The sequence below is a fragment of the Schistocerca piceifrons genome, chromosome 5 (genome assembly GCF_021461385.2).
Source record: "Schistocerca piceifrons isolate TAMUIC-IGC-003096 chromosome 5, iqSchPice1.1, whole genome shotgun sequence".
NCBI lineage: Eukaryota > Metazoa > Arthropoda > Insecta > Orthoptera > Acrididae > Schistocerca > Schistocerca piceifrons.
In genome coordinates this window covers 704,979,136-704,991,596 of record NC_060142.1, presented here as the reverse complement: position 1 = coordinate 704,991,596, position 12,461 = coordinate 704,979,136, and positions in this window count along the sequence as shown.

Genomic DNA, 12,461 nt, shown 5'->3' with positions numbered 1-12,461 from the left:
GTGGTTGAACTGGTCCTCAGTTTCCTCCGTGAAAGTTGTTTTTATTTTCACGTACAAGGTTTTGCTTTACTCCTGGAGCAGGGGGAGGATGGTTGTGGTTGGGGCCTCTCTTCATGTTTTCTCGGTCTGGGACCCATGACCACTGTCCTGTGGAAAGACTGCTCTTTTACACCTCCATTTTTCCAGTTTTTAGATTTGCACTACCCTTTTATGCCTTTTATAGTCTGACTCCTCTGACTGGATGCGTCCATTTTTAGCGGACCTCCCTCCCTTCTGCGAGTGGCTTCCGTACTGTGGGACAGATGACCTAGCCGTTTCTTCCCATAAGGCTCCTCAATTAATCAATAAATCAGGACTGTGACCCATTTGCTGACCAAATAATTCTCACGCAGCCTTCACTTTGTCTGCTGGGGCATTGTCGTGGGGGAACTACTAGGCACCTGTTCTTCGGTATTCAGGTATAATTCGACGCATTCTCGCCCACAAACGATGGAGGACTCAAAAAACTTGATGTTGCCTCGCTGCTCCACCAGCGTTTCCCGGCAAGTGGCACACACGCACTGTTACATTCATGGCCAGGACGCCAACTTCAGTGAAGCTAGCAATTTGACCTCCTACGTAGTTGTTGCTGAAACTTCAAGGATCGTAATGCCACAACACGCCACAAGGTAGCATTACAGTTGGCAAAGTCACAAAAGCAGCCTTAACGGAACTGGGACACAGTGTGTATACACCCGCAACATAGTCGCGCTACGTCGCACGTACGCTGCCGCAACGCTCTCAAACGAAAATTTTTTGATTGCCCCTTTTGAGTCTTAAAGAAGGCCTTCCATACACCGTACCAACCTGTAAAATCCATCGTCAGATTATTAACTCCCATTTCTGCCTTCACTCATTCGCATTTACCACCGGCGCCTTTCCGTGGACCCATTTCAACCGTACAATATCTAGTTCCATATTGCGCCAGTTCGAGAAACACTTTGCCACACAAGCGACGTATCATCTACCGCCCGTATTCACCTTCGCCACTCTCAGACATTACTTGATAAGAATATTTTCCAATCTAGTGATTGTGAAAATAGATTTTAATAAGTCCTTCACATACATTCCGCTGTGACAGAAATTAATTAAAAGAATCAACACTTAATGTCCAATTCGACGTACGTAGAAACAGCCAAAATTGCTAGATACAGTATTTTTTTTATTTGATGATTCGTTTTTGGTTATATGAACCCATCTGCAAATCTTCCAAACGGACAGAATTGTACATTCCGTAATCGCATTCAGACAATGTTATCACAGAATATACACGTACATAAAAGTCAAGTTTTTATATGAACAATGGCAAAACAAACATACTATTTACATCATACATACATACATTATTCAGCCTTATGAGAGCAATCTGGAAACTGACTATTAATTTCCATTGAAGTTAATTCTAGAGAACTTCTAAAGATTTTAGTGAAACCAAAAAGACCCTATTATATTTTTGCTGTAGTAGAACCTGGTATCTATTAAACTTGTGGTACATCCATAATGAGTACAGACTCATTTGCCTGATGATACAAGGTAACATCTAACTGATAATATGGAGCAAGATGGACAGATTGTGAAGTCAAGAATTATGTAGAAAAGAATAGGCTAAGTAATTAAAGCCACTAATTAATTATGAAAGCCTATTACTCATTAAGTACCAACATTGGAACGTTAACTTCATGTATGATCTGGATGCGACCGAGAGATGACGAAAATGTGACGACGTTCCTTACGTAACGAAGTACTTTCCCTGATCTTCCAAACTAAATTTTTGATAACACTAATAAGTCGTAAATCATCGCCAGAAAGGCAGTTTCCTGTGAAATAGGTTCTTCGTAGGTAAGTTCTCTCTTGCGCGTGTAGCGATTCACCTGCAATTTTAAATTAATGGTAAAATTATCGCTAGAGCCTGTCAACCTTGCGTTCAACACTGGTTCTTTCAGAAGTTCATGCACCAGCCTGAGTTGGCATTGTCTCAAAAGTAGGGTCATTCGGGTCACTCTGTGTAAAAAAAGAAAAAAAGGACGCACAAAAATCAGTCTCTCTTACATTTAAGCTGGCTGGACTCCTGAAGGAGGAGCAGCACGTACTTCTGCGATATCAGTACAGCTAGTCACCATACAGCGTAGAACAACAGTTCAGACTCCCAGTTTATAGACGTTCAAGCGAATGCTGCGAAAACCGTCTGTTAGGTACGTCTTTCGTATTATTTGTCGCTATGTGAGCTACAGGTAAGTAGCATGGCTCAAAGACAAACAGTTGACTGTTTTAGTTTGCAGGGGACTAACATCTCTGGTTACATAGTGATGCATTTCTGCCAGAAGTACTTTGAAAGCATAATCCTCCTGAGCAATAAGATGGCCAGGTGGCCAGGATTTGAGTTTGAATGTACCTTGGAGACGTGGAAGAACACATTTCGTTTTTCGCTGTTTCTGCTGCTGAACACTTGCACTTCGCTTGGTCGCTGTTACTTTGCGTTATCAGCGACTGCGGCAGCTATCTTTCTTTGTTTTTTTGTTTTGTTTTAGACGATAACGTCTTCTGCATTTATGGAGGCTGGCGTTACTAAGGTGCACTATCCAGTATTTACAGTGACTGCGTTGCTTATTAGCATAGCTATGGAGTGATTTTATATTACTAGATTTTCAGCTTGACAGACGCGTTCTCGGGGTACACGACATTAATCTCTTTGTTCCGAACGAGACTTTCTCTGTACAAGGATAAACACCGGTTTTCATTTAGTCATCCATGGTTTTAGGTCGTCTTTGTCGTTACTTTCCTACTCATTTACTAGTAATACGGGGATCTGTGACCATACGGGTTGTAGAATAGTAACCGCAACCAGTCACAGTAGAAAGTGATTTTATTTAGCATACAACTGGTTTCCGGCTTAGGCTTATTCCCCTCCAGGTCCTGCAGAAAGGGTCATAACTTGTGTCTCGATGCTGTTCATTTTTGGAACACAACCTACGACCAGCTTAGACGCAGATGTGATGACACTTTCTGCAGGACCTGACCATCATTTTGCACAACAATGCTGAAGCACGTGCAGTGCAAGCTGTTACTGATTTGTTTGACTGATGGGGCTGCTAAGGGCTATACCACCTCCTGTACTCTCCTGATTTTCGAGGGCTTAAGTTGAACTCGATTTCTAAACTGAAGGAAACACTTCACGGCATTCGCTTCAGAACTGCTACAATTTCGTCGGGCAATAGACCGCGCCGCTCGAAACGTCAACACAACTGGCACTGCTAAGAGTATCCTACGACTTCCACATCGCTGGCAACGGGTTACACACAATGCTGGTGACTACTGTGGTCAGTAAAACTTTGAAACACGTATCTATTTTGTGCGAGCTGTAAATAAATAGTTGGCACTATTAAAGTTCCAGCCCACGTAGTACGGTATAGTTAGACGCGGATTTCCATGTGTACTAGGACTATAAATACGCCGGCCGTGGTGGCCGAGCGGCTCTAGGCACTTGAGTCCGGGACCACGCGACTGCTGCGGTGGCGGGTTCGAATCCTGCCTCGGGCATGGACGTGTGTGATGTCCTTAGGTCAGTTATGTTTAAGTAGTTCTAATTTCTAGGGGACTGATGACCTCAGATGTTAAGTCCCATAGTGCTCAGAGCCATTTGAACCATTTGGACTGATGACCTCAGATGCCCCATAGTGCTTAGAGCCATTAGAACCATTTTTGAACTACAAATACGTACTTCGACACAAACACATGAAATTAATTACATAACTTTAATTTTCGAGTTGATGATTATGATTTTATGACTATCTCTCGTACAGCGGGGGCGTGGTACCTGGACGAAAATGGGTGTCAGTAGTCTGTTCATTAGCGTTTTCACTGCTGAGCTGGTCGCCATCTTTCGTGCCCTAGAGTATATCCGCTCCTGCTCAGGTGAGTCCTTCGTTATCTCTAGCGACTCCCTGAGCGGTTTACGAGCTATCGACCAGTGTTTCCCTCGCTCTCGTCTGGTGATGGCTGTCCAGGAGTCCCTCCATGCTCTTGCCCGTTGCGGCCGCTCTGTGGTCTTTGTGTGGACCCCTGGTCACGTCGGCATCCCAGGCAATGAACATGTTGACCGCCTGGCCAAACAGGCCACCAGTGAACCAACCCTGGACATTGGCCTTTCGGAGGCTGATTTGCGAGCAGTCTTATGCCGCAAAGTTTTCGCGCTATGGGACGCTGAATGGCGCGGTCTGACCACTCCTAACAAACTCCGTGCCGTCAAGGAGACGACGACTGTGTGGCAGTCATCCCTGCGAGCCACTCGCAGGGACTCAGTAGTCCTTTGCCGGCTCCGCATCGGCCACACCCGCTTGACACACAGCGTTATGCTGCGGCATGAGGACCCGCCTCTATATTGATGCGGGTCTGCTTTGACGGTGGTCCACATTTGGTTGGTCTGTCCACTTTTAAGTGTACTCAGGCAGACGTTTGCGCTACCTAATACGCTCCCTGCTCTTTTAAATGACACTGCCATGGCAGGCTTAGTTTTGCGTTTTATTCGGGCAGGGTTTTTTTATCATTTAATCTGAGTGTTTATTATGTTCTTTTGTGTTGATTCTGGCCTTTGGCCTACGTTTTTAGACTGAGTTTTTAGTATGTTTCTCGGTGGTTGGCTTTTCCTTTTTTTTTTTCTCTATGGTCGGCCAACCACTTTCACACCCTGTGTGATTTTAATTTGTTTTGTCTGATCTCTGTCTGAGTCTTTCTCGTCCTGTGTCGTCTGCCGTCTTTCCTGTTGTTCGTTTTTTATTCTCTGTGGGTGATATTAGTTTTTTGGAAAAAGGGACCGATGAGCGTATCAGTCTGGTCCCTCTAACCCCCACAAACCAACCGACCTAGTCTGTTCGACTGGAGAGAGAGAGAGAGAGAGAGAGAGAGAGAGAGAGGTATTGTTGCGTGGCGTGACCCGGCGCCCGCGGGCTGACCTGCGCCGTGTTTTGCATCCAATGGAAATGGGCGCGCTGCAGCCGTGGCCGGCGGCGTTTTCGCCCATGTGGCGGCGCGGCCATAGCGGGCGGCGCGGCCCTACTTACGGCCTGTTCGCACGCGACCATCTGCAATGCAAATGGGCCGACGCCGCGGCCGCCGGACAGGCGCCACCTTCGCCCGCTGCGTCGTCGCACAGCGCACAGACGAGCCGGCCTCGGAAGGCGTGCTCAGCTGATAGCATCTTCAGCCGCTCTGTGTCAGCTACCGGACTCCGACGTAAGAGGGCAACCAGGACATTGTGTGGCTTTCCAGCCATAGCGTACATGTTTACTGTCGCAATCGATCCTAGACCAGTTCATTTCGTCTAACGTTTCTCAATAACTAGTCCGTCAGGGACTCTCTGCGTGTGGTGTTGCATCTTTGCTCAAAACCGTGTTGTGATCCTCATTTCTGAAATGACGTTTCTGCCGGACAAGTGCGGTAAAGTGGGAGGAAAATTAGGGTTTGGATCTGAAGTGCAAGCCCACATTTCTATAGCTATGTACAACTCACAAGGCAACCTCCCCATCGCACCCCCCTCAGATTTAGTTATAAGTTGGCACAGTGGATAGGCCTTGAGAAACTGAACACAGATCAATCGAGAAAACAGGAAGAAGTTGTGTGCAACTATGAAAAAAATAAGCAAAATATACAAACCGAGTAGTCCATGTGCAAGATAGGCAACATCAACGTTAGTCTGAGCTCAGGAGCGCCGTGGTCCCGTGGTTAGCGTGAACAACTGCGGATTGAGAGGTCCTTGGATCAAGTCCTCCATCGAGTGGGAAGTTACCTTTCTTTATTTTCGCAAAGTTATGATCTGTCCGTTCGTTCATTGACGTCTCTGTTCAATGTAGTAAGTTCAGTGTCTGTGTTCTGCGACCGCACCGCAAAACCGTGCTATAGTAGACGAAAGGACGTGCCTCTCCAATGGGAACCGAAAAGATATTTGATCGCAAGGTCATAGGTCAACCGATTCCTCCACAGGAAAACACGTCTGATATATTCTATACGACAGTGGTGACGGCATGTGCGTCACATGACAGGAATATGTTGTCGACACACCTAACTTGTACACTTGGCGAATGGGTAAAAAGACTCTTCTACCTTGCCCGATTTGGGTTTTCTCGTGGATGTGATAATAACTCCCAAAAAAGTGATGAAAACATGAGTTTGTCACATAAACTGCAACAAATGAATGCAACAGTTTCACAGTCGCACAGTTTTCCCTGTGCTCTGTCAAAACATGTTTTTAACGTTTTCAAATTTTTCCGTGTGTACACCGTCAAATCCTGCATGTCAAAGAAAATCTGAACATGTCCTGGAATTTTGGAGAGTGAAGTTGATTATGTGCGAGTGCGTGAACTTTGATAATTGTCTGAAAATAAAAAATCAAACTTCCCACTCCAGGGAAGACTTGAACCAAGGACCTCTCGTTCCGCAGTTACACACGCTAACCACGGGACCACGGCGCCCCTCACCTCACATTTTCCTTGATGTTGCCTATCTTGCACATGGACTACTCAGTTTGTAAATTTTGGTTCTTTTTTTCGTAGTTCCACACAACTACATCCAGTTTTCTCGACTGATCTGTGTTCAGTTTTTCAAGGCCTATCCACTGTGCCAACTTATAACTAAATCTGAGGGGGGGTGCGATGGGGAGGTTCCCTTGTAAGCAGGAGATCACTGTGAAGTGAACAGTAGACGGTGCTTAGCATTGTTCCCCGTCTCAGTGTTTCTCTCGCTCCGGTTGCGCATGGAGCGTGGAAAGAATATGTCCGCGCTGAACGTGGTCTAATCTGATACTCGAAGTCCGTATGGGAACTATGCTTCCACGGCTGTAGTATATTCCTAGATCTTTCACTCAGTAGTACTCCTTAAAAGTAAGCAGGCTTCCCGTGGCTGCCTGGCGACTATCCTCAGGCGTCTGGCAGTCCAAATTTCTCGACAGCTCCGTGACGCTCCCTCGTGAATCGAACAAACCTGAGACCATTCTTATCGCTTTTCTTCATATAGGTACCATGCGGTACCACTTCAGCATTATTTAAGACTGCTTGTAACCGTTGTATAGGACTTCGTACATAACAGTATGGACAGGTGGAGCGCTGTAGCAACTGCTGTCGGACAAAAACGGAAATAATCAGCGAACAAGCTGACACAGTATGCAGAAGATTTACTTAATTTGTATTTCTCAAAGCTTTGGAAGACTCATTACAAATAATGCAGCAAGAAATGAGTCCAGCTCTCAGCGTTCACAAGGATGAGTTTCCCTGAACTAAAGCACAAACAGTGGTTTCCAAGCAACAACTAGGTGGTGTCTGCATAGCATGATATAGCAAAGAGGCTCCACGTGCGAGTGGGCTGTGTGGCTGTTGCCAGCCGCCCTATATTGGGGCAGAAGAGAGCGCTCGTGATATTTGGGAGCTGAAGGTGTGGCTCAGCAGGCATGCTCCATTGGGTCCGCCAGATCCTGCACGACTCTTATCGTCGTCTGAAGGAAACTTCCCATTGCGTTCCCATCTTTGACGCCTGTGGGGTAGTATCGCCACGTGATAGCACAGTAACCGATCTGTTTTACACACTGAGTGCATATTCCCAGTATCCTGCTAACGAACCAAACTCTGGCACCTGCCTTAAGTACAAGAATTGTCGTAGCTGTGTTGGGAAAGTACCTCAGCTCCAAGCGTTAAGGGGCTCCGGAACGCCCTATACTTGCAATGTTAAAATAACGCTTATAAATTACATCTTTCCTCACAAAGTATTTGAGGTAGGAAGTTGAACTTTTTACAGATTATTTATTGGAACATGGGCTACAACTTAACACAGGGATTTTACAAAATTTTAGTTCAGTTATTAAAGATGATTTTTTTCAATTGTAATGAAAATTCACAACATTTTTTCCAATATTTTATTTATATATTCAAAAATATACAGTTTTTTGGAAAAAGGCTGTGTTAAATTATGCAGAAGGTACTGTGTAACATTTACTGAAAGTTTGAAACAAATATGTTTGGAAGATCCTTAGAAAACATGTAATTAGTATGAGAAAATAAAAGTTTTGGGAATCGAGCGACAAAGATTGGATTAACTTTTTAGTGCATTCCAGGTCCATAGGATGGATTATCTTCATCCTCTGCAAACTCCGCCTCCAGCTTCCTCTTGTTCCTCCTCCTGTTTACTCTTGCTTGTATTTCTAGACTCTTTACAGCCCTGTCTGCAGCCCGAAGGCGTTCCTTGTCTAAAGCAAGCATCGCTCGTTGCTGTGTTCGTAGATTTTGCTACCATTTTCTTCAGTTGCAGTTACTGCAACACTGTTCCAAACGGTGGTCATGTATGAACACTTATCACATTTCAGTTGTATTTCACTAGCAAGTCCTACGTGCTTTATTATGGAGAGTTCCAGACCAACTTCACTACAATGAATACATCTTACACAGTTTGAAAATATTTCTTTGACAACCGACATATCAAATATTTCATTCACATCCGATTCGCCCATAAAACATTCATAGTTTTCACTCATTGAACCAAGCTGCTTCTGTGAAGTATTTTCTTTCCCACTTTGACTGCTATGGGCAGGTGTACTTGAGACGTTAGGTTCACTCATTTGGTTATCGTCTTTATTGTTTACAGTAATAACACATACCTTTGGATTTCCAACACTTCTCCTTTTCTTAAAAGCCTTCAGAGGATTTCTAATAACTTTACTTTTACTCATTATTATACTTCAACAAAACAGAGACTCAAGAAACAGAATTAATTACGAATATTTTCGAGATAACGACAGAGTAAATAAACATGAAACAATCGACAATCACACCAGCGATATATATTGAACCATCACAGGTTAGCCACAACACATACTATATCTCACATCACTAAAATGTACCTGATGAACACGGACGTTAATAACAACACCATTTGACAGCAGTTTAACAGCGCCACAGTGGGTCACGCCCATGTAGAACACATTTCAAAAAAAATTGAAAACAGTTGTAGTCTTCGGAATAGAATAAATTAGATACCTATTAAAAGGTAATACTCTGCAGATTCAGAAAACGCAAAAAAGTAAAAACTGAACGTTTCATGATTTTGAGCCTTTCCGGAGCCCCTTAATAGAAAGCACTGATGCTCAAATCGCCATAGTTCTTGTGAAACACAACTAGCTCTTTATTCACATGAAGTGCTGAGTGCTATTGACAAGGGGTTTCAGATCGATTCCGTATTTCTGGATTTCCGGAAGGCTTTTGACACTGTACCTCACAAGCGGCTCGTAGTGAAATTGCGTGCTTATGGAATATCGTCTGAGTTATGTGACTGGATTTGTGATTTCCTGTCAGAGAGGTCACAGTTCGTTGTAATTGACGGAATGTCATCGAATAAAACAGAAGTGATTTCTGGTGTTCCCCAAGGTAGTGTTATAGGCTCTTAGCTGTTCCTTATCTATATAAACGATTTGGGTGACAATATGAGCAGCCGTCTTCGCTTGTTTGCAGATGACGCTGTCGTTTATCGACTAATAAAGTCATCAGAAGATCAAAACAAACTGCAAAACGATTTAGAAGAAATATCGAAATGTTGCGAAAAGTGGCAGTTGACCTTAAATAACGATAAGTGCGAGGTCATCCACATGAGTGCTAAAAAGAACGCCTTAAACTTCGGTTACGCGATAAATCAGTCTAATCTAAGAGCCGTAAATTCAACTAAATACCTACGAATTACAATTAAGAACAATTTAAATTGGAAGGAACACATAGAAAATGTTGTGGGGGAAGACTAACCAAAGACTGCGTTTCATTGGCAGGACACTTAGAAAATGTAACAGACCTACTAACGAGACTGCTACACTACGCTTGTCCGTCCTCTTTTAGAATACTGTTGCGCGGTGTGGGATCCTCACCAGATAGGACTGACTGAGTACATCGAAAAAGTTCACAGAAAGGCAGCACGTTTTGTATTATCACGAAATACGGGAGAGAGTGTCACAGAAATGATACAGGATCTGGGATGGGCATCATTAGAAGAAAGGTGTCTTTCGTTGCGACGGAATCTTCTCACGAAATTTCAATCACCAACTTTCTCATCCGAATACGAAAATATTTTGTTGAGATCGACTTACATAGGGAGGAACGATCAGAAAAATAAAAAATGAGGGAAATCAGATCTTGTACGGAAAGATATAGGTGTTCATTCTTCCCGCGCGCTATACGAGATTGGAATAACAGAGAATTGTGAAGGTGGTTCGATAACTCTCTGCCAGGCACTTAAATGTGATTTGCAGAGTATCGACGTAGATGTACAACTGGGCCTCTGATGCCATTCCATTACATATTTATGCAAACTGCTACGTCCAGGTATTTCTGTGAGTTTAATGATTTGAGTTGACTCATTAGTGTAGTGTTCACAGGTTACTACTTTACTGTCTAGTATGAAGTGCTAAAATTTACATTTCATAACGTTTTTTCATCATTACTCCACCATAGATATGTACATCGCCTGCTTATAATGTGAAGTTAATGTGTCAAGGTGCTGAAAGTGTTTGCCACTGCTGAGCCAACAGCCCAGTGATGCACTGCTCTTCCATTTCATTCAGTAAACCCACACAGGAGACGCATATCGGTCAGGTCCTCATAAGGAAATCTATCGATATTGCTGTGTATCACTGTTAACGCAGAACTAACACTGCCTAGAATAATCTCAGAGTTAGAACAGAGCAGTTATTGATTGAAGTCTGAGGCCGAAGAGTAATGTAGATATTATTGTTCTCAACACCGAGTACTGCGAGTGAACTGAAGGTACAAACAAGGCACACATCCTACACCTTCGCATTAACAGTGTTTTGGAGGGTTTTCAGTGCAATAGAGATGCAAAGATAAATAGGGCCACAAAATCATATGAAATGCAGTTACTCTGTTGCTAGCAACCGGAGACCACTAGTCCACTGTAGCAATGTACTCAGAAAATATCCGCGAACAACATCCAAATTTGGTTGCCGGAGTTCGGAGTCACCATGAGCGGTATACGCAATGAGCCATAGCTCCATACGTTCTATAAAAAAAAAAGATGTCTACAATTGTCCAAAAGTAATTTATTTTTACTCAACAGACGTAGTCAAAAAGGTAAAGTTCTTTTGCAAGAGAAATTCGTAAATCTCTATAAATTTCATCGTAACTACTTACTTATATGACCAGAAAAGAGTGCACGTGAGACGAGTCCACGTAATTTTCTTCTCATATACACATTTCTTTCTCACCTAGAAACCCCCTCCCCCCTCCCACAGCCTTCAGTTCTTTCTGGAATCGAATTCCCATGTATAAAACAGATTCAAATTACATTTAAAATTTGTTGGAAATCGCTAAGGGCTCTCATTATCAAGCACTGGATGAGAGTGTTGTGGGTAGCTGGCTCTCAATTTCAAGTTTTTGGCACTTCTGAATGTTTATGGCATCATATCTCCAAAACTGTGTGTCGTACAATGATCTAGTTTTGCGTGTATATCCCGTGGTATACGTGGACAGCTACACTCGAAAAAATATGTTGCGAATAGAGTTAGCAGTAATGAGGCAATAAAATAAAACGTCGTTCCTGGTGCTGAAGTTTTACTGAACTGACAACTAAAATATAGTAAAAGATAAACTTTGTTCCTGTCATTATTCTGTACGGAACGAGCCGCAAAAGTTTCGAATTGTTCAGAAATTATTTGTGAAGTTCATTGGAAGTCGCTAGTACTCCTCCTGTAAAATACTGGACGAATATAGTCTGAGTAACTTGCGCGCTATGAACTAGGCTACTTCAGGACATATACACAGTTTCTAACTTCAATACTTCACTTATTGCATTAAAACTTTAATGTAAGATTATATCTTTCAATGCGTTAATGTCACATATCCACGGAAACGACAGCAAAGTCGTAAGCGTTAATCACAGGGGACGAGCTACGATGCAGGCAGGCAGGGCCAGAGCACAACAGGCTTACACAAAATGCCAGATACTTCAAGTCACGTAGAAGAAATCTGTTAGGCCTGTGGAGCCCTAGCGACGGTAACCACGCTTAAGAAATAACACGCGAAGCCGTAAATATCATTCAGTGCGAGAGTAAGACAGCGTCTGTGGAGTCTGTGGAAGGTGCGCGTATGTCATGAAGAGTCTATAGCAGGTCCAGGACTTGTATTTACAACAGAAGCTTCCTTCACTCCACTCAGATTCTGAAATACAGTAGTAATGGAGAGACAATGAGATGGTGAAAGCCCTTTAACATCACGCCATGTTAGGGACTGGTGGAGTTGGAGGGGAAATTGATTGAAAATCGGTTGCAGACGCTCCGAGGGGCGAATCAGGAGATAGTCATGGCAGTTGGAGACGATAGGATTTGAAGATGGATGGGGCAGACAGATCCTCGTGAAAGTGGAGAGGTAGCAGTATTGGCAGGACCA